At 38.9% G+C, this 20,832-nt stretch overlaps 1 non-coding gene across 1 annotated transcript; it reads right to left on the reverse strand.

Moving 5' to 3' along the window:
• Nucleotides 1-1,043: 1,043 nt before the first annotated feature.
• TRNAG-UCC (transfer RNA glycine (anticodon UCC)) lies at nucleotides 1,044-1,116 on the reverse strand. Its single transcript has one exon. It is a non-coding gene; the product is annotated as a tRNA-Gly (tRNA).
• Nucleotides 1,117-20,832: the final 19,716 nt, after the last annotated feature.

Below are 20,832 nucleotides of genomic sequence, written 5' to 3' on the forward strand. Positions count from 1 at the left end.
TTTTCAGAATACTATTTATTATTATCTATAGTTTCAAACACATTCACATAGAGTTAAGTCAAGCTTTGGCAGAGACTGACCAAATTCTTTAGTATGTACCCCAAACACCTACACTGTTATGATTTGACTAGCCTTTCAGTGTTTAAGCTTAAATCTGTCTTATCACTACTAAATATACAACCCATCCTGGCCAAGAATACTAAGAGGAACAAATAACTCTCCCTTATCTTTGTGCTTGTTCTTTGTGCTGGTTCCCACAGTGGGTATATTCCCAATGGATCCATTGGGAGTCAACAGGAGTTTTAGCTGAAGGCAAATGATGGATTATGCTCACTCAGAGAAATTCCATACTCATTTTTAACCAGCTGGGAAACAAGATGTCAAGGAATAACGATTGACTTAGCAATCAGAATAACAGGGTTCTAGATCTGGTTTTGCTGGCCACTAACAGTATGGTCTTAAAGTCATATAAACACTCGCTGTGAATCTATTTGCACATCTATCAAACAAAGGAGTGGTGGATTTGATTCAGTCATTTTACAGAACTTTGGTGGTTGTTGAATACATGATAAGCATGGTACAAGGCACTTTAAGGAATAGAAACATGAACCAGACATGAGTTTCTGTCCTTGAGAAGATTATAAATCTAGAAAGCAAAGTTATGTGCCCAAAGGATTGAAATACAAGGTAAATAGGCATAAGAACTGTGAAATAGATACAGATAAAGAATGCAATGATATTTCAGATCCCTTCAGCTTAATATGATTTACAATTAATTTTTCATAGAGGAAATATTTCCCTTCCCAAAACAGAGATATTGTGATTATTTATTAAAGTGTTTCCTGCACAACGTGCATTGCCTCCTACATCTTTGGGAAAGTTAGGAGAGCCCAACTGAATGATTTTGACCTTAATCACAAGGAACTGGAAAAAGAATATTTTACAGAAAGTGTTAATAGTCTTTAACAAGTCAGCAAAACAAAACAACAGGAACTTTTAAAATTAGATGCTTTTTTTTCTCTTGGCCGCCTGTGGGATCTTAGTTCCCTGACCAGGGATTGAACCCATGCCCCCTGCAGTGGAAGTGCAGAGTCTTAACCACTGGACCACCAGAGAAGTCCTAGAGGCATTTTTAAAAGTAACTTTTTAATAAAAGAATGTTAAGACAAAAATCAAATCACACATGACTGAGTCTCTGCTATATTTCTAGTCCTCCTCAAGAGGTGGTAGAAGTTAAAAATGAAACTCAGTGTATGGTGCCCCTCCTCATGTGGGTAGGGAGATAAGACTAATTATACAGAGGATGATTTTTAAACAGTCTGATGTAAAATTACATAGTACAAACTTAATAGCATAGTAGGTATGAGAAGAGAAACATTGCGATGGTGGAACAATCTGTCTTTAGAATAGTCATATCTGAGTTTAAAGCCTTTTCTACCACTTACTTGTTTTGTGACCATGAGCTTATTGCTTAAGTTCCTGTTGGAACTCAGTTTCCTCAACAGCACAATGAGTATGATTGTAGAACATGCTATGCAGTTTTGTTGTGAAGATTAAATGAGCTAATGAATGTAAAGCACCAAACACAGTATCTGGCCCATAGAGATACTTAATGGCTGTTTGTTGGATGTGATAATAAAGATGGCTTGAAATACCTGAGGAAGAAATTCAGCCCAATAAAGATGTTTATAGATGGAAGAGAAGAGGGAGTAGGAAAATACATAAATGAAATCTGGTTATAATTTTGACCTATAAGGAAAAAATCAAAAGAGAAGGATATGGATTATCTTATATACTTCCACAATACATATATGTGTGTGTTAGTCACTCAGCCATGTCCAACTTTTTGCGATGCCATGGTCTGTCCATGGAATTCTCTAGGTTACTGGAGTGGGTAGCCATTCCCTTCTCCAGGGGATCTTTCCCTGACCCAGGGATTGAACCCGGGTCTCCGGCATTGCAGGCAGATTCTTTACCATCTGCACTACTTGGGAAGCCAATGTCTAGTGATAATTAACAATCTAGTACTTGTCTGGTTGGCATGTCTCTTCTCAACTTAGTCATTAAACTCATCAGTGAATTGTTAACTATAATAGCCCTATTGAAATTTGGCTCATGGATCATCAGAGTAAATGCAAACACAACTTGCTAAAACTCAACACATTTTCTTTTGATCTGTTAACAACTCCAAATTAGTAAAACTTTGAGGAATACTTCCAAGTATACTCTTTGTCATAGCAACGTTTCTAAAATTGTTGAAACTGGGTAAAGTGTCTGACCAGCCTTGCACCTTTTTCCTTTTTACACAGTCAATATCATGATGACTGGCAGACCAAAAATAGTTTGGTGCTTTAGGATGAAATGTCTTATTAGAAACAGAAGATACAAATCATCAGAAATAAAATGTGGAAGCAAGAGGCTTATCCACCGAGTTCAGTTTTCAAGGAAGAAAATAGAGTACATTATTGACAATAGTTGTTTTCTAAGTTTGATATGAACTATAGATATACTGTTTTCTCTGAAGCATAAGGAAACAGCAGTCTCATGGTCTTTGACACACTAGAGATACTGTGGAAACATCCCATCCTACTTTGATTCATGAACTCTGGGTAAGGAAAATTAATTTGGAAAAAACCAAACTCCCTCTATTTAACTTTCCAGTGATATTGGACTCACTTTGTGTGTACCATTACTTGACTTTGAGCAGAGGTAACCGTACTCTCTTCCTACGGCCTTGCATGATTAGAAAAACTCACAACAGCACTTGGCCTCTAGGTTGTCTTAGCCTGACCCAGGCAATCACCCCTGGGCATATTTCCAGGGGTTAAGAAAAAGCTTTTTTTGAGAAATTGATGACATTTTGTATCAAGGAGGGGGAAAAAAACATAAAAGCATTTGCAGAGACTGAACATGTTAGAATCAAGTTCTTTTCAGAAAGTTCATCTTTCTGTACACAGCCAGTAATTCTAAGAAGAGAACCTCATTTCCCTACCCTCTGTAACTGAAAGACTTCTCTCTATCGTGAAAAGAGATTATTCCCCGAAGGGTGCATTCTCTGTTAAAAGAAGAGGCATAATAGTTTTTGAAATCAATTGTTTGTAATTTCCAAAGTTGATCAAGAGTCAGGCAGCAATTTTAGGGTTTAGTAATCCAAGTGTCCTTAAATAGACTTGAGGCCTGGAGCCACAACCAAGAAGTATGTCATGATCCTGTGGGGGACAAACCCATTATTTCCTCCAAAAGATTTTTAAAGAAACTGTAAAAATAGTCAAGTATGTTTTACGATAAAAAGAATGAGATATTTTGAATAAACAAGTAATAGGATACAGGCACACAAAAATATAATCAAACTGTAATTTTTAAAAATGTCCTCCCACCAAAGTGTAACATTAATAGGTATTTTTCACAATTAAAGATTTTAAGATCTTGTCTTTCCATCTGGATATGGTTTTAACATGAAACTATGGTAGATGAAATGGATAATTCAGGTTGCAAGTCTATGAATTTTATATTCCTTTCCAACTGCGTGTTGTTTCCCTCCCAAGATACCGTCTCTGAGGTTTGCCAATTACAACAGTGTGACTATTTTGAAAGAATGTTCATTTGAGTTCCCAGCAAAAATAATTTCAAGGAGACGCTGCCATTCAAAACATTCACAAATGAACTCCATACTTCATTACCTCAATTGCAGGCACAAATATAAAGGCGCTATGACTTTTTCATTCAAAATATGTTTTTGACTGAAACAAACAGAAAAAGCATGCTTTCTGTTAGAAAATAGATGCCTCAGGAAGTGTTAAGGTAGACTGCCTCTACTGTGAACATGAACTTGACAGCTGTGTTCTGTTACTGACAATGACATTTTGTTCCCTATGGAACCTATTTTACTACCTCTAACCATTTTATAACTGTTAAGGTTTATAGGCTATATTATATCTGTGCCCATGACAAACCACTGAAGATAAAATGTGCAGAGGAAAGAGAATGTGGTTTATTGGATGCTAAACTAAACTGAAAGTCAGCAGACTTCGGTTCTATTTCTGGCTTTTCTTTGGACAAATCATACCTTCCTTGACCTTGAGCAAGTCATTTACTATCACTCTACCCCAGATGGTGCAATTAGACCTCATTTTAAGAAAACTCCAATACAACAATTTTCCATGTCATAATGTATAAAGTAGGGAATAAATGTAAAATATATTAATTGGAGAACTGCTCATTTGAAGTGCTTCAAAGCTCCCTACCTAACAGTACCATCAAAAGTATGGCTAAAACAAACTCCAGAAGAGCACTGGAAATACACAACTCCTATGGCCTCAAGTGAGATCTGATGGGCAGTTATGATGAGAAAAAGGGAAACCCAGGAGAAAGATTTGGCACATTTCTTTTCTTGGGGATGGTCTTGATCCCTGCCTCCTGTACAATGTCACAAACCTCCATCCCATAGTTCTTCAGGCACTCTATCAGATCTAATCCCTTGAATCTATTTCTCACTTCCACTGTATAATTGTAAGGGATTTGATTTAGGTCATACCTGAATGGTCTAGTGGTTTTCCCTACTTTCTTCAATTTAAGTCTGAATTTTGCAATAAGAGTTCATGATCTGAGCCACAGTCAGCTCCCAGTCTTGTTTTTGCTGACTGTATAGAGCTTCTCATCTTTGGCTGCAAAGAATATAATCAATCTGATTTCGGTATTGACCATCTGGTGATGTCCGTGTGTAGAGTCTTCTCTTGTGTTGTTTGAAGAGGGTGTTTGCTATGACCAGTGCATTCTCTTGGCAGAACTCTATTAGCCTTTGCCCTGCTTCATTCTGTACTCCAAGGCCAAATTTGCCTATTATTCCAGGTATTTCTTGACTTCCTATTTTTGCATTCTAGTCCCCTATAATGAAAAGTACATTTTTGGGGGGTGTTAGTTCTAGAAGGTCTTGTAGGTCTTCATAGAACCATACCACTGCAGCTTCTAAGTGTTACTGGTCGGGGAATAGACTTGGATTGCTATGATATTGAGTGGTTTGTGTTGGAAATGAACAGGGATCATTCTCTCGTTTTTGAGATTGCATCCAAGTACTGCATTTTGGACTTTCATTGAGTATGATGGCTACTCCATTTCTTCTAAGGGATTCTTGTGCGCAGTAGTAGCCATAATGGTCATCTGAGTTAAATTCATCCATTCCAATCCATTTTAGTTCGTAGATTCCTAAAATGTCGACATTCACTCTTGCCATCTCCTTTTGACCACTTCCAATTTGCCTTGATTCATGGATCTAGCATTCCAATGCAATATTGCTCTTTACAGCATCGGACTTTACTTCCATCACCAGTCACATCCACAACTGGGTGTTGTTTTTGCTTTGGCTCTGTCTCTTCATTCTTTCTGGAGTTATTTCTCCACTGATCTCCAGTAGCATATTGGGCACCTACCAACCTGGGGAATTTCATCTTTCAGTGTCCTATCTTTTTTCCTTTTCATACTGTTCATGGGGTTCTCAAGGCAAGAATGCTGAAGTGGTTTGCCATTCCCTTCTCCAGTGGACCACGTTTTGTCAGAACTCTCCACCATGACCTGTCCATCTTGGGTGGCCCTACATGGCATGGCTCATAGTTTCACTGAGTTAGACAAGGCTGTGGTCCATGTGATCACATCATGTGAATATTTCACGCAAAGATGGGCACAAAAAAGGACAGAAATGGTATGGACCTAACAGAAGCAGAAGATATTAAAAAGAGGTGGCAAGAATACACAGAAAAACTATACAACAAAGTTCATCACAACCCAGATAAACACAATGGTGTGCTCACTAAACCTAGAACCAGACATCCTGGAGTGCAAAGTCAAATGGGCCTTAGGAAGCATCACTACAAACAAAGCTAGTGGAGATGATGGAATTCCAGCTGAGCTATTTAAAATCCTAAAAGATGATGCTGTGAAAGTGCTAGCACTCAATATGCCAGCAAATTTGGAAAACTCAGCAGTGGCCACAGGACTGGAAAAGGTCAGTTTTCATTCCAATCCCTAAGAAAGGCAATCCCAAAGAATGCTCAAACTACCGCACAATTGCACTCATCTCACATGCTAGTAAAGTAATGCTAAACATGCTCTAAGGCAGGCTTCAGCAATACATGAACCGTGAACTTCTAGATGTTCAAGCTGGTTTTAGAAAAGGCAGAGAAACCAGAGATCAAATTGCCAACATCCACTGGATCATCTAAAAAGCAAGAGTTCCAGAAAAAATATCTATTTCTGTTTTATTGACTATGCCAAAGCCTTTGACTGTGTGGATCACAACAAACTGTGGAAAATTCTGAAAGAGATGGGAATGCCAGACCACCTGACCCACCTCTTGAGAAACCTATATGCAGGTCAGGAAGCAACAGTTAGACCTGGACATGGAACAACAGACTGGTTCCAAATAGGAAAAGGAGTACGTCAGGACTGTATATTGTCACCCTGCTTATTTAACTCATATGCAGAGTACATCATGAAAAACGCTGGGCTGGAAGAAGCATAAGCTGCAATCAAGATTGCTGGGAGAAATATCAATTACCTCAGATATGCAGATGACACCACCCTTAAGGCAGAGAGTGAAGAGGAACTAAAAAGCCTCTTGATGAAAGTGAAAGAGGAGAGTGAAAAAGTTGGCTTAAAGCTCAACATTCAGAAAACTAAGATCATGGCATCTGGTCCCATCACTTCATGGGAAATAGATGGGGAAACAGTGGAAGCAGTGTCAGACTTTATTTTTCTGGGCTCCAAAATCACTGCAGATGGTGATTGCAGCCATGAAATTAAAAGACGCTTACTCCTTGGAAGGAAAGTTATGACCAACCTAGATAGCATATTAAAAAGCAGAGACATTACTTCGTCAACAAAGGTCCATCTGAGCGACTAAACTGAACTGACTGCAACTATAAATTAAGTTGCTCTTTTTTTTCCAAGTCTCAGGATATAGTTTTTTTTTCAAGGTTACTCTAAGGGAAAAAAGGAACAAAAACAAAAATCCAGGAATGCATTTACTTTATATATTGAAGAATAGTTGGAGCAGATTGTTTCTATTTTATTTCATCACCTCAACAGAACTGAGCATAATAATAATATAGAATTAGAGAATTTTGGAGCTAGAAGGAACATTAGAAATAACTCAGTCATTTTATAGCATGTAATCTATATAGCATGTAAACATGGTGCATAAAAAAAAAAGTGAGTTGCCCAAGATAAAAATTTAGTAAATACTGACACTATAAGTCAAATATTCTGAATCTCATTACAGTGATAAATATTGTATTTCATAGATTTAACATCATATGACCTGGAAAGTTCCTAGAAGTAGTACCATTTGAATTTTCCTTCTTTCTATAAGAAATTCAACTGCTAAATATGAACTAGTTACCAAGACCAAAATTGACTTTGGTTTGATGTTCCCCAGTTCTCATTTTGGCTTTGATTTTTTTCTACAAGTATGGCATATGTTATTAATTATTATGATTGTTATTATTAGTTTCAGAAGGATGAAAGGAGGAAAAAATATTGAAAGGTTGAAATGTGTTAACCAATGAAGTCACAGTATCTTCTACAGAAAAGTTTGAATAGGGAAGAAAATTTCTGATGGTTTATTTTCCTGCCTTAAGATAGCCAGCAAGATTCGCCTGTCTAAAGCAATCTTCTACAAATCTATGACATTGCAAGGGCCACTGTCAGCACATACAATACTTCTGACAAATTACAAAGTGTTACTTCCTGTAGGCGGACGAATTGAGAAAAAGTGTCCCCTCTTAGTGAATGGATGAAATGCAAAACATCAAAGCTTCTGGAAGTGCCTGTGCTAGGGGATTTTCCTGCCTCCTGCCCATCCACCCAACACTTTTGTGCAGGGTGTACCCTCAAGCAAAACCATGGGCACTATTCTGTCCATTCCAAATGCTGTCACTTCTGTCTGCATCTTCTTTTTCAGTAATAAGTAAGAACTCAGCTGTGGAAAACACAGTCTTGATTTTCCTTGGCATGACTTCAATATCAACAAAGACAGGAGCCCTTAGTCTCTGTAGTATCCTAGCAATAAACATGAACTTGTACATTTTAAACACACTGACCTATTCTGGTACATTTACAGGCTGCCCTGCCCACCTTTTCGATCCAGCCAAATCCCACTGATGTTTTCTTAAGGCCTCTTCTTCTCTTCCAAGCAGTATTTGCTGACTCATTCCAATTCTCGTTGATATTTCTTCCTTACATCCCTTAAGATTTGTTGTCTGTTGAGAATTTGGAATGGATTAATACGGCATTGAATGGCCTTTGGTGAGAGGAACCAGTAATGCTTAGATTACCAGGCTGTATGGAAATGTCAATGGCATTTCTGTAGGAGTGGTTTCAGGTCAAGGCAAAAGTCAGTCTGTAGACTATTTGGCAGCTCTGTACATGGAATAAGGTAGATTTCTAAGTAAGTAAGAAAGCAAGTGCCCGGCTGCCTGATGCACCTAGTACCAGCACATGCTGCTCATATTCCCACTTTCTTGGCCTGTAGTACCGATGCCCACTCAGTCTGTGTTCTGAAAATGGGAGATCCATCCTTCCACAAAGCAATGATTAATAATAATTGAAAGAGTACCTCCTGAGTAATGGAGATTTTACCATGTCCATTACATTCAACGTGAAAACCTTCTATGGCCAGTTTAAAAATGTGGGAAAAAAAATCAAGAAAGCTTGTTATTCAATTGCTCAGTTGTGTTCAACTCTTTGCAACCCCATGGACTGCAGCACGCCAGGCTTCTCTGTCCTTCACCAACTCCTGGAGCTTGTTCAAACTCATGTCCATTGAATCAGTGATGCCATTCAACCATCTCATCCTCTGTTGTCCCCTTCTCCTCCTGCCTTCAATCTTTCCCAGTATCAGGGTCTTTTCCAATGAGTCAGCTCTTCGCATCAGGTGGCCAAAGTACTGGAGGCTTCAGCTTCAGCATCAGTCCTTCCAATGAACATTCAGGACTGATTTCCTTTAGGATAGATCTTTAGGATTTCCTTTAGGTTGGATCTCCTAGCAGTCCAAGGGATGCTCAAGAGTCTTCTCCAACACAATTGTTCAAAAGCATCAGTTCTTTGGTGCTCAGCTTTCTTTATGGTCCAACTCTCACATCCATACATGACTACTAGAAAAACCATAGCTTTGACTAGACAGACCTTTGTTGGCAAAGTAATGTCTCTGCTTTTTAATATGCTGTCTAGGTTGGTCATAGCTTTTCTTCCAAGGAGCAAGTGTCTTTTAATTTCATGGCTGCAGTTACCATCTGCAGCCTAAGAAAATAAAGTCTGTCACTGTTTCCATTGTTTCCCCATCAATTTGCCATGAAGTGATGGGACTGGATGCCATAATCTTCGTTTTTTGAATGTTGAGTTTTAAACCAGCTTTTTCACTCTTCTCTTTCAGCTTCATCAAGAGGCTCTTTAGTTTCCTTCTTCACTTTCTGCCATAAGGTTGGTGTCATCTCCAAGAAAGCTACTAAATTATTAACTGGAATAGTAATAAAGAAAATTTATTTCAGTAATGTAGCTGATTCTCTATAACACTTGCCACCGGATGCCCCCTTTCCTGAAACTGGCTCTTGTTTGAGTTAAAAAGACATGAGCAATTTCAAGTCTACCTTTTCATCTTCAAACAGAAAAGCAGCTGAACAGGGCGTGGGAGGAATAACAGGAATTGATGTGACTCCTGTTGATATCTTATCAAATATGTATGTATAAGTGTTTATTCTTTTTCTACTGGCTTGTGATGCTAATAACTTTTACTTTTGAGGTTGCTTGGAATAAAGCTTGATTTTCTGTCAAAAAACAAAACAATCCCCCAAAAGGGAGGGAGCCAAAAGGCCATTTTACTTCTCTTTCTATTCTAAAACCCATTCTGAATCTTAACAGTCCAATTAAAAAAAGGTCAAAGATGCTAATGAAATAATAGGATAAAAATGCATATTCATAAGCTCCAAAGCCTATATAGGTGTGCATATGTGGTGTGTCTGGGGTGATGTTGGTGTACAATTCCTAGATGAGAATGCCTTAAGGTTCTTCTTATCTAGTCATATGCAACTGAACAGAGCACAATAAGAGTGACAGATGGACCATACTTGTTCAAAGCAGCTCCTATATTCTTTTTTTTTTTTTAAGGTTTTTTCCTCTTTTATTGGAGTATAGTTGATTAACAGTGTGTTAGTTTCAGGTGTACAGCAGAGTGATTCAGTTATACATATACATGTATCTATTCTTTTTCAAATTCTTTTCCCATTTAGGTTATTACAGAGTATTGAGCAGAGTTCCCCATGTACTATACAGTAGGTCCTTATTTATTTATTGGCTGTGCTAGGTCTTGCACCATGCGGGCTTCTCTAGTTGTGGCATGAAGGCTTAGTTGAACTGTATCATGGGGGATCTTAGTTCCCTGACCAGAGATTGAACCTTGTGTCCCCTGAATTGGAAGGTGGGTTCTTTACCATTGGACCATCCTGGGAGTCCCTATCTGTTTTAAATATAGCAGTGCATACATGTCCATCCCAAACTCCCAATCTATCCTTCCCCCACCCCCCTATGCTCTTATGGATGGGAAAGAGCCCACTTCACACTAGTTGCTCTATTCACGATCAGAGAAAGAAAGCCCTGAAGGCCAATATTATCTGGGGGCCATTTGATTATATTCAATGTAATAATTCAAAGTAATTATATTCAGTCAGAAACTTAGGATGGTCTCTAATTATTTTATAAATGTTTATTGTGAATCTCCAGAAAGATTATAAACTCACTGAGAGCCAAGTCAATAACCATGCTGCTTCTATTTCCTAAAGGTCTTCAACGAAGACACATAGTAAGCACTCAGTCAATTGTTTGTATGATTATATGTAAAAACAAATCCTTATTTTTGAAACTCAGTATAACCTGGTTTTACAGATATGAGGACAATGGCATAATATTACATTCAAAGAAGGTAGAAAAGACTTAAGAACTGGTAAAAGAATTTAAACTGTCAAAAGAAGGTCCACTGGATGAAAAAAGCATACCCTCAAACCTAATTATAGGCTAGGCTCTGTGAGTTAATGACATTTCTTTATAAGATATGCGATTTTTTTTTCCCTCTCTGGAAGCAACCCACATTCAGGAATTGAGACGAACATCAATAGAACAAAAGCTGTAGCTCAGCTGTTTGGAGGAAATCAATTCAAACAACTCATAATTTGCTGGGTGACACATCATGAAACATTAAGCTAAGTGGCAGCACCTGGCTTCAGAAGCGTGCTCTCTAGGACAGCTACCAATTTATTCACGCTGAAAAGGACAGTCTCCCCCTCCCCAGCCCTTTCATGTAAAGCTTATAAAGCAAAGTGATGATGATATCAAAGGGTTCTTACAAAAAGAGCTTCCCAACAGACAGTTATATCTTTGTCAGGTTATTTTGTGCAAGAAATGCCATTAATTCACTTTCTCAAAGAGTGAACAATGAACTATACTAAGGAAATGCTTTGGGACCAGAATTTGTGAGGTTCAGTATGGGAAGGAGGTATGCAGAATGGTAAGATATACATAGAATAGAGGTCTGGTTCTCAACCTGGGGAGGTTCCAGTGAACATGTTTTCATTAGTAACTGGGATTAGAGAAAGGAAGCACAAGCCTCTCTGTACCTTCAAGATAGCAGGTAGAGAAATGGGAACTGGTTCATTATGATTGGTTACTTGCTGTCCTAGAAAAGTCAATGAAAGTGGAGTTAATAGAAGGGAAAAGGGGGAGAAAGCTGACCTTGGGTTGACTGAAGATGATGGTCAGTAGTTAGTGCTGATGCAAGGTGCTGAGTGTCATGGAGAAACATTGGGGAGTAGTCACCACATCTTTGGCCATAAGTCTATATTGAATGAAGACACTACATGGCTAGTTTGAGATAGTTAAGATGGGGGATATAGAAGAAACGTAGCCACTTCCCTCAAAAAGTATATCATCTAATGGAGAGAAGAAAAAGTGACCATTGCCTGTTTACTATATGTCAAATAGTGCTTTTCCTGTTATCTTACAATGTAATCCCCACAACATCCCACTGAAGTGAGCACTCCATTGTACAGATGAGAAGACTGAGGTTAAAAAAAATGGCACACCAAAGAACTAAACAGACACTTCTCCAAAGAAGACATACAGATGGCTAACAAACACATGAAAAGATGCTCAACATCACTCATTGTCAGAAAAATGCAAATCAAAACCACAATGAGGTACCATTACACGCCAGTAAGGATGACTGCTATCCAAAAGTCTACAAGCAATAAATGCTGGAGAGGGTGTGGAGACAAGGGAACCCTCTTACACTGTTGGTGGGAATGCAAACTCATACAGTGGCTATGGAGAACAGTGTGGAGATTTCTTAAAAAACTGGAAATAGAACTGCCATATGACCCAGCAATACCACTCCTGGGCATACACACCGAGGGAAACCAGATCTGAAAGAGACACGTGCACCCCAATGTTCATTGCAGCACTGTTTATAATAGCCAGGACATGGAAGCAACCTAGATGCCCATCAGCAGACAAATGGATAAGGAAGCTGTGGTACATATACACCATGGAATATTACTCAGCCATTAAAAAGAATACATTTGAATCAGTTCTAATGAGATGGATGAAACTGGAGCCCATTATACAGAGTGAAATAAGCCAGAAAGATAAAGACCATTACAGTATACTAACACATATATATGGAATTTAGAAAGATGGTAATGATAACACTATATGCAAAACAGAAAAAGAGGCACAGATGTACAGAACAGACTTTTGGATGCTGTGGGAGAAGGCGAGGGTGGGATGTTTTGAGAGAACAGCATCAAAACATGTATATTATCTATGGTGAAACAGATCACCAGCCCAGGTTGGGTGCATGAGACAAGTGCTCGGGCCTGGTGCACTGGGAAGACCCAGAGGGATTGGGTAGAGAGGGAGGTGGGAGGGGGGGATCGGGATGGGGAATACATGTAAATCCATGGCTGATTCATGTCAATGTATAACAAAAACCACTACAATATTGTAAAGTAATTAGCCTCCAACTAATAAAAATAAATGAAACAAAAAGTGGCACACATTGAATGCAAATGAGTGCAAAATCATTCATCCAGTAAGTGCCAGAGCCAAGATGTGGCCTGTGCTCTTCCTCTAGAGTCTATACATTTAATCACTAAAGTAGAAAAGTGAAAGTGAAGTAGTTCATTTGTGTCCGACTCTTTGCGACCCCCTGGACTATAGCCTACCAGGCTCCTCCATCCATGGGATTTTCCAGGCAAGAATACTGGAGTGGGTTGCCATTTCCTTCTCCAGGAGATCTTCCCAACCCAGGGATTGAACCTGGATCTCCCGCATTGTAGGCAGACGCTTTACTGTCTGAGCCACCAGGGAAGATAGATCACCACTAAAGTAGAGCCAACTCTAAAATGGGGATTAAAAGGTCAACCACAGAGTTGTGAGGAAAATAAATGAGTGAACATATGACGCACTGCTATATTTAAAATGGATAGCCAACAAGGAGGGAACTCTGCTCAATACTCTGTAATAACCTATATGGGAAAAGAATCTGAAAAAGAATAGATACATGTATATGTATAACTGAATCACTTTGCTGTACATATGAAACTAATACAACATTGTTAATCAACTATATTCCAATAAAATTTTTTTTAAAAGAAAAGAATCTGAAAAAAAGAATGGATATATGTACATGTATAACTGAAACACTGCTGTACACCTGCAACTATCACAACATTGTTAATCAACTATACTCCAAAATGAAGTAAAAAGTTTTTAAAAATGAGTTAACTTATGAAAACAAAAAGAGTGCCTGACATGGAGCCAATGTTCAAAAATGGTCAGTTATAAAAAAAAAATTTCAGTTATCATCATCTTTACTGTCAGTAGTGTTTTCCTACCTCTTAATGCAGGAATCCTTTTTACAACATCCTTGACAGGTAGTTCCTGGCTCTTGATTTATTATGCATCTCCCCAGGGGCAGGAAGCTCAGTACTTGAGCAAGATGCTTCATTGTGCAAAAGCTCTTTTTGTTTACAAAGATTTCCTTTGATCAGCTGAAATAAACCTTCCTATAACTTTTGACCACTGGTCTTACTTCTGCTGTTCATACTAATACAGAATAAATTGGCACCCTCTTCCACTTGACATGACAAATTAAATGTGACAGGAAATAGAGAATTACTTAAGATTTTTGAGCTGGAGTAAAACATAAAGAAAGGCAAGTTTAAGGAAGATGTGTTTGATGAGAATAAGTAGAAGTGAATTGGAAAGCAATGAGAATGGAGGGTAGGAGGCCAGGGAGAAGGATGTGATGGTGATCCGGGTCATATGGACCAAGAAAACAGCAATGACAGTGAGGATGGAGAAGCTGCACAGATAAAGGAAATCTTTCATGGGGAAATCAGATAGGGCTTGGGGACAGACCAGATACGGGGAGGAGGGTAAATAAATCTCATTGATGACCCTGTTCAGAGGAGCCAAGTTTTTGTCTGTTTGTTTGGGGATGGGGTGCATTTGGTGGGAAATTGGTGAATTTGACTTGTTATTGTTGCTCAGTTGCCAAGTCATGTTCAACTCGTCACGACCCCATGGACACACACCAGGAATTTGGCTTATAGTTGACAATTGAATAAGCCCCCAAAATCCACTACTTAGAGATAGTTGATTGGTAAGAGATACTAATCTTAACATCATCAGTCAGAAGGGTCAAATAGGTTAAACAAACTATTGATTCAGGGCTTCAGATGGGAAGGTGAGAACCTGAATATGGTCAAATAGGTAGGTATGGTCCTGTTTGAAACTCGGAAGGACCTGGAATTCTGAAGCCTCTAACTGCCCTTCCTCTCTGCTGTCCCTTTGTCTTCTTTTGATGGTGTCTCTTCCTACCACTTAGGTCTTCCATACCCTTATCTCCCTCCATTTGCCTTCCTATTAATATTGTGATGAAGGTAAAACAAACTTTAGTGGGTCAAGGTGGTCATGTGGCAAGAACATAAACTAGGAGTCAAGAAACCTGGGTTCATCTCAGCTCTCCCACTCCTCCTTCTGAATCCCAAGAGGGCACTAAAGGCCCCTACAGCTCAGAAAATCAACATGGGTCCAACCTGTATTTTCTGAACACAGCCCTATTTCATTGGCTCAGTGCCATGAACCTGTTTCCAGATTCACCATTCACCCTAAGGTGAAAAGACACCCCAGCTTAGTGTGTCCTGCTGAAATGAAAGGAGTAGATACTGTGTTGAATGGATAATCCAGAATTAATAGTCTTTGGTCTTAGAATGCAGTCTGATAGAGATATGCAAATACATGCCTACTAATACAGGAGAGTTGGTGATGGACAAGGAAGCCTGGCATGCTGCAGTCCATGGGGTCACAAAGAGTTGGACATGACTGAGCGACTGAACTGAACTAAATACAGGTGACCCTTGAACAATGCTGGTAGGGGTCTGAGCCTCCAATGAGTGGGAAAATCTACATATAGTTTATAGTCACACAGTATCTGTGGTTCCTCCATAACTGACATTTCACATCCGCTGAACTGTGGTATTTACTATTGAAAAAAAATCTGCATATAAGTGGACTCTCACAGTTCAAAGCCGTGTGGTTCAATGGTCAACTGTAGAAGGACTTTCACTCTCTCTTGAACTCAGCTTTAATGGTTCATTGGTGGAAAACTGGCAAAGATATGTTGGGGGAAGACTACAGATTCAGTGAATAGACATCTCACACCAAAAACCTAGACTTACTGTTTGTTGTATAGTTTATGTGCAGATATGTAGATAAGTATACAAAATCTGGAGAGTTATATACAGAACAGTTAGTAGCAGTTCCATCTGGGGTAGAGAATAAGATCAGAATGAAGGGACTCACACATTATTCTAGATTGCTCAGTGTGTGAATTTTTACAGTGAGAATGTTGTTGTTTAGTTGCTCAGTTATGTCCAATTTTTTTTTGTGATCCCATGGACTGTAGCTCGCCAGGCTTCTCTGTTCATGGGATTTCCCAGGCAAGAATACTTGAGTGAGTTGCCATTTCCTTCTCCAATGAGAATATAGTCCTGCATTAACTTGTTTAACATAAAAACAATAAAAATGCCTTTCATTTTTATAAAAAAGATGGAATACTGGAATGGGTAGCCTATCCCTTCTCCAGCGGATCTTCCCAGCCCAGGGGAAGATCCTGAGTATTGCAGGTGGATTCTTTACCAACTAAGCTATCAGGGAAGTCGTATTGCAGGTGGATTCTTTACCAACTAAGCTATCAGGGAAGTCCTTAAAAAAAGACAATAGTTTATTAATCCAAGAAACTGTCTCCTCTCTTGTCCCAGTATCACCAGTCTCTCTAGGCTCGCAGTCACCTAAGAAACAAAATGAAGAAAAATGATGTACACTGCTGCTGTATTTAAAATGGATAACCAACAAGACCTACTGTATAGCACAGGGAACTCTGCTCAATGTTATGTGGCAGCCTGGAGGGGAGGGGAGTTTGGGGGAGAATGGATACATGTATATGTAATGACTGAGTTCCCTCACTGTCCACCTGAAACTATTACTACATTGTTAACCAGCTACACTCCAATATAAAGTAACAAGTTTAAAAAAGAAAGTCTCCGTTTGCGTGGAATATTTTTTTCCAGCCCTTCACTTTTAGTCTGTATGTGTCCCTTGCTTTGAGGTGGGTCTCTTGTAGACAGCATATACAGGGGTCTTGCTTTTGTATCCATTCAGCCAGCCTTTGTCTTTTGGTTGGGGCATTCAACCCATTTACATTTAAGGTAATTATTGATAATGCTGGAGAGGGTGTGGAGAAAAGGGAACCCTCTTACACTGTTGGTGGGAATGCAAATTAGTACAGCCGCTATGGAAAACAGTGTGGAGATTCCTTAAAAAGCTGGAAATAGATCTGCCATATGACCCAGCAATACCACTTCTAGGCATACACACTGAGGAAACCAGATCCGAAAGAGACACGTGCACCCCAATGTTCATCACAGCACTGTTTATAATAGCCAGGACATGGAAGCAACCTAGATGCCCATCAGCAGACGAATGGATGAGGAAGCTGTGGTACATATACACCATGGAATATTACTCAGCCATTAAAAAGAATTCATTTGAATCAGTTCTAATGAGATGGATGAAACTGAAGCCCATTATACAGAGCAAAGTAAGCCAGAAAGATAAAGACCATTACAGTATACTAACACATATATATGGAATTTAGAAAGATGGTAATGATAACACTATATGCAAAACAGAAAAAGAGACTCAGATGTATAGAACAGACTTGTGGATTCTGTGGGAGAAGGCGAGGGTGGGATGTTTCAAGAGAACAGTATTGAAACATGTATATTATCTAGGGTGAAACAGATCACCAGCTCAGGTTGGATGCATGAGACAAGTGCTCAGGCCTGGTGCACTGAGAAGACCCAGAGGGATCGGGTGGAGAGGGAGGTGGGAGGGGGGACCGGGATGGGGAATACATGTAAATCCATGGCTAATTCATTTTAATGTATGACAAAAACCACTGCAATGTTGTAAAGTAATTAGCCTCCAACTAATAAAAATAAATGGAAAAAAAACCTTAAAAAAAAAAAATAAAGTAAAAACGATGTTTAAGAATAATATGAAGAAGAAATGGAGTGTTTCAAATGGCCTCAGGAAGTCTGACTGGTGGGCTACCGTCCCTGAAGGTTAATCAAGCTGTGTGTCAGGCAGTAAATGCGAGGGGCCTCTTTAACCTCCTCCTACCATTTGACAAGTAAACAATAGAAACTGTGGCTGGTGTGAGTTCACTGCAGAGGTGGGGAGTTCTTCAGAGCAGTAATGACAATGTCCTGCCTCCCTAGATCTGGTACATTTCAGAAGTTGCTGACGTGTTGATGCCTGCTAAAACATGATGTGGGAAGAAGAATGAATGTGGGCAAGCTTGGCTAGCCACTCAGAGGGAAATGATCTCATTTCTCCTGCTGGGCATCCCCCAGTTGATGGTAAATGGAATAAGACAGGGTAGCATTTAAATTCCATCATTATGGCTTTTTTTCTTCAAAGCCACAAGTTTACAGATGATGGCTTCTATTGTCTCTTGAACTCTTTATTTGTAGCTGTAGCCAGAAAAGGAGAAAGATTCAGAAACACTGTCTTGGCCACAATTTCATTCTCCTGCTTCTCTTTGGGGATAATCCCATTATTATTATTATTATTTGAATGTACGGGGGTGGCCTTTGGCACTTGCTATGGTCTTATGTGCTGGCTGGCTGGTTGGAAGTCATGAATATTGGAGTCTTTAATCCATAATCTCTCCCAGTGCAATTTGTCTATGAGATTCCTTTCCTGTCCTGCCAGAGGGTAGTAGAGTTATAATTCATGATCCTGTGATCTTCAACATGGCTTCTGGCATACTCAGTAAGTTCTTTGTTCTTTTAGGACAGAACTGTCACTCATCACTAAACAGCCCTTCATTTTTTTCCCGAACACTGATTCTTAGAATCATAGATTTTCAGGGATGGAAGGAAGCCGAGAGGTTGTCTAATCCAACCCTTTACTAGTTAACTCCAGGCAGTGCCTAAGCATGGCACATAACTTCACGTTGATGAAATGAAAAGGGTTATTTGTGAAGGTCAGAGAGGGAACACCTCCATAAGGACTCCAAAAGAGATGTGTGTGCTAAAAAGTATGATGTAGGGGAAAGACATATTTAATAGCATCTTCATTTTTGTGAAATGAACCAGGTATGAACCCTAATTCAAAACTGAGGACCTCCTAATAATGTAATAATAGTGAAAATAATAATGATGATAATTAAAAGTAAGAACAGTTAAAATCAACTAAGATTTTTCTGAACCCTGGTGTGGAGCTGTGGAGCTAAGTTATTCATAAAAATTATATAATCATCAAATCACTCTTTTGAGTCTCATGCATGCAGTCATGTCTGCATTGCTTCAGTTGTGTCTGACTCTTGCGACCCCATGGACTGTAGCCCACCAGGCTCCTGTGTCCATGGGATTTTCCAGGCAAGAATATTGAAGTGGGTTGCCATTTCCTCCTCCAGGGGATCTTCCCAATCCAGGGACTGAACCCATGTCTCTTATGTCTCCTGCACTGGCAGGCAGGTTCTTTACCACTAGCACCACCTGGGAAGCCTTTTCAGTATCATATTACCTTCCATTTTACAGATGAGGAAACTAGGGCTTAAGGAAGGTCAGAGTGGTTTGCCTAAGGTTGTATGCCTATCAAGTGGCAGAACTAATATTGGAGCCTTGGAATTAGTCTTTATCACCAGGCCATCCTACCCTATTATTGTTAAAAGATAGTTACTATAGAAAATAGTCATCTCCCAGATTTGTCCCCAGCTGCCTGGTTAGGGAGGGAATTTGTTTCATGATCTTTTCTCTAGACCCCCTGAGATCCTTCTCAGTTTATAAATCTACACTTGAGCTAAAGCAGAAATATTACTTGTTTCTCTCCCTTCACACAGAGGATGTTTTGGTTTCAGCCAAAAGCAGGATAAATGCTTCCCTGAGCTTCAGTTATCCTATTGGTGCATTTGGAGCAGGTCATGTGATTAAAAGAAAGATAATAGCCTATGGTTCTGGACAGCTGGTCTTAGAGGAGTTCAAACTCTATTCTGGAAGGGTGGGATGGGGTGGGATGTGGGGTGGAGGTTTAATAGGGAGGGGACATAGATATACCTATGACTGATTCATGTTGATGTTTGGCAGAAACCAACACAATACTGTAAACTAATTATCCTCCAATTAAAAATAAATAAATCTAATTGTATAAAGAAAAAAACCCTTATTCTGATCCAAACAATAAGGATCTTTCATACAAGCTTTCTGCCTGGCTCCTCAAACATCCACAAATCTATCACATGGAATGAAGTTTTGTGCTCAAATATCTTAAGGATATATTTTTCTATTAAAGTGCATCTTCCTTTGGATACCAAAATTTTTAAAGCTTGAATTCTGTGCTGTGAGTAAACAGCAAAGAGGGTAAGGATACCACAGAAAGAAATAACCAGAATCATATGTAAAAGGGGCCCACTCTTTTGTTTCCCATTCATACTTTTACCAAATGCTCTCCCACATTGTTGCTTCACAACATCCTTATGAAGCAGGCAAGACATATTTTATTTTCCTAATTTGGGGAGAAAGAAAGCTGAGACACAGAGTTTAAGAGGATCACTCAAACTTATGTGGCAAAATTATGAAAAGACAGGATTAATATCCAGCAATCTTTTTATTTAGTTCTATCCACATCAAATAGTTTTATACTGATGGATATCATGTTTACAGTGTTTTAGTATTATGAAATATTCCTAGAAATTTTATCATCTTCCTTTGGCCTTAAAGATCTTAATGTTAATAATGTCCTTATCAGAGAAGAAAAATAAACAAAAGGAATCCAGATTGGAAAAGAATAAGTAAAACACGCATTGTTTGAGGATGACATGATCCTCTACATAGAAAACCCTAAAGACACCACCAAGAAATTACTAGAGCCAATCAATGAATATAGTAAATTTGCAGGATATAAAATTAACACACAGAAATCCCTTGCATTCCTATACACTAACAATGAGAAAAAAGAAAGGGAAATTAAGGAAACAATTCCATTCACCATTGCAACAAAATAGAATAAAATACTTAGGAATAAATGTACCAAAAGAAACAAAAGACCTATATATCTAAATATAAACTATAAAACACTGATGAAAGAAATCAAAGGTGACACAAATAGATGGAGAAATATACCACGTTCAGGCCTCGGAAGAATCAATATAGTGAAAATGAA

Source organism: Odocoileus virginianus, unplaced genomic scaffold (assembly GCF_023699985.2).
Source record: "Odocoileus virginianus isolate 20LAN1187 ecotype Illinois unplaced genomic scaffold, Ovbor_1.2 Unplaced_Scaffold_1, whole genome shotgun sequence".
NCBI lineage: Eukaryota > Metazoa > Chordata > Mammalia > Artiodactyla > Cervidae > Odocoileus > Odocoileus virginianus.